The sequence below is a fragment of the Cynara cardunculus genome (assembly GCF_001531365.2).
Source record: "Cynara cardunculus var. scolymus isolate 2C chromosome LG 16, CcrdV1, whole genome shotgun sequence".
Taxonomy (NCBI): Eukaryota; Viridiplantae; Streptophyta; class Magnoliopsida; order Asterales; family Asteraceae; genus Cynara; species Cynara cardunculus.
The window spans coordinates 216,050-219,184 of NC_037543.1; positions in this window are offsets into that span (position 1 = coordinate 216,050).

The window sequence follows — 3,135 nt, forward strand, 5'->3', positions numbered from 1 at the left end:
AAAATATTGATCATAATTAATAAACCATATTCATCTTCTATAAATATTCAAATCATAATAAATGAACTCTCATCATTTCCATAAATATCTCAATTTATTGGGTTGCATTGGTTGTACAAATACGATGGGTTATATTTGTGTGTATATATATATATATATATATATATATATATATATATGTTAGAAAGGAAGAAGAGAGGAAAAGAGGGGGATAGTAAATGGGCCGAATGATAGGTGGGCCATGTGAGTGGGCTGAGCTGTTAAGCATGTGATTACACGTCATTATATCTAATAAAATCCCCCAACTTGGAGGTTTAACTGAAAACTCGCACGTGCAGATAGGAATCCTAAACATGATTACCACTCCCTTCCCAATCATCATCTCCAATCTAAATGGACCATTTTGACCTTCCTTGTGTAGGGCTATTTTGGTAATTCTACAGGAGGCAAATGTGGCCCATGATTTCAGGAGCATGTTTGGTCTCCAACACCCATCATTTATTGTTGTCCTTCTTTTTTAAAACCATCTCACAACTAAACTTATGCAAATCATTAAATCATTGTTTGTAATGGAGAGATATTATTATTTCTATTTACCAAATTGCCCTTGATGTTTATGGAAACTTCCAATTTCATCCATGACTTTTGGAAATTATAAGCATCGTTATTCGGAGTTTGTATTTCGTTTTGAAAACTGGCCCTATTCTTAACGTCCGTCACCCACTCACCCTATGCCGTCACATGCATTGACGAACCTAGGGTTTTTTGTCGAATGGTGCACTGATCAAAACCTCACAAAGTTGTTTCATGTGTTTTAATAGGATTTCACCGTTTTTTTATGTTTTTATTGATTTCGCGAGATTTTTTTCGTAGATTTCGAGGGATTTTTCCGGTTGTTTGACTGATGTTCCTTGTATTTTCTAATATCTCGAAGCATCCTTTAAAGTTTAGCATTGTACAGGACCCCCCGCTCAAGACTTAATAGATCCGTCTATGTTCGGTTACATAAAGAAGCGTTTTGGTAATTTTTTTATTTCTTTAATAAATTTTTTTTTATGTTTAAATGTTTAAAACACACTTAAAATTTAAAAGCAAAAAACCCTGACCTATCACCTCCATCATCCCTCCCTTCATCTTCAAGGTCCGATATCTATCTATAAACCCTCTAGATTCCTTGATTTGCGATAATGGTGAAAGACTAACAGAGAGAGGTACGAACATCAATGCTGGCATGGTGAGAGACGCGTCGACAAGTTAGTTTGTGCATCTCTGATGAAGGAGAATGAAAAACGCTTCCATGGTTGTTGATCATGTTCTTCAGCGTCTGCTTCTCCATCTACTTATGTTCTCGATGTTTTTGGATCTGAACTTGTCGGTTTATGGGTTTGATTACATTTTGAACACCATGGATACGTGTTATTGCTCATACTATCGAGCACCATGATTATTATCATCCCGTTTGGAGATGGATTGTTCATGTTCTTGAAGTTTTTTGGTTTTTATAAATGCAATTACTTGTACATGTTTTACACTTTTTTTAAATAAAAAACCGAAATACACTCACACCACTAGCACGTGAGTGCATTCAAAGGCACAGAGTAGCAGACATCAGGGCCAACAATAATTTTGATAACGAAATACAAACACAGATGACGGCCTTTGTAATTTTCAGGTGTAAGAAATGTTTCAAGAGTTTCCACAAACCCTAAGGATGTGGTATTAATTTACTCTCGTTTATTATTGTTAGACGAAAAATAAATGAAATTAATCCATGGTGATAATTACTAATAGAATAAAACAATTTTTAATTACGGTTAAATCAGTAAATACTTATGACATCTAAAAGTATCTCAAGAAAAATTATATATATATATATATATATATAGAAAATACACATACATATGCATATACGCACCCACAAATAAAGCAAATTCAAATTATTTCAAATATATCTTGTATTTAATTTTTTGTCTCCACATTTTTCCTATTTCTAGATGTGTCAATATCTGTAAGATGTTTATATAACAATATGTAAGAAGGGACAATGTTGTTTTTCGTGAGATATGTGAAACAACATTTTTACACTTGAAACTTCACAACAAAATGTTGTGAAGGTAAAAAAAGCCGAACCTTCACAGCAAAAACACTGTGAATGTTAGCTTCACAATGTTTTTCATGTGAAATTTCAAGTGTAAAAATATTATCTCATGTGTCTCACGAAAACAACATTGTCTCATATGATCCCAAGTTTGTAAGAAGGTGTTTAAGCTAAAATATGTTTGTACTTTTAATTCTGATTTCTTTCGTCAAGACCAAAATAATCAGATTAACAAAAATGATTGCAACAAAACTGTTTTTTAAAGCATATGTAAATCAACATTCATTGTTTTATCTCATCAATTCTAATCTCCAATTTTTGAAAGCTTAAGGACCATTCACCTCAAAAATATGCTCCAACTGGTGGTAATGGGCCTAGGCCCAACTTGTTGGATTAAGCCCAAGAAAGACACTGGAGAATAAGCCCACAAAAAGAATAAATATTAGGCCTTTATCATCTTGTTCAAATAAGCTCAAATTTTTATAGATTTGGCCCATATTTGGTTTTAGTCAAAATTGGGCTTATTTAAAATGCATTTTTATGACAAAAACAAAAACTGAGGGGGTGTTTGGTTGGAGGTATTAAAAGGTAATCAATGGGAATGATACTCACTGTATCAGTTTGGTTAAAAAAGGGAATGAAAATGGAATGATTTATGATGTTTGGTTGCAAGTAATCTAATCAATCATTATAATATAAAGGGGTAAAAACCATTCCTCTCCAAATTGGGTGGAATGAACGACAGGTATAGATCATTTGATCATCTTCTGTTCAATACTCTATTTTACATATAGGTATAGATCTTGTTCATCATCTTCGATTTTGTTCGTTTCTGGGTTTGTGTTTCTCATCTTCGATTTTGTTCCATTTTGGGTTTGCGTTTATCATCTTCGACTGTGTTCGGGTTTGTGCTCATCATCTTCGATTTTACACACGGGTATCAATCAGTTTGTTTTTTGTTCATCACCGCTTGGATGTGTTGATTTTGTAATCCAGATTTTTTCTTAAAGTAGGTTAGTTGAATAAGTCTTTATTTT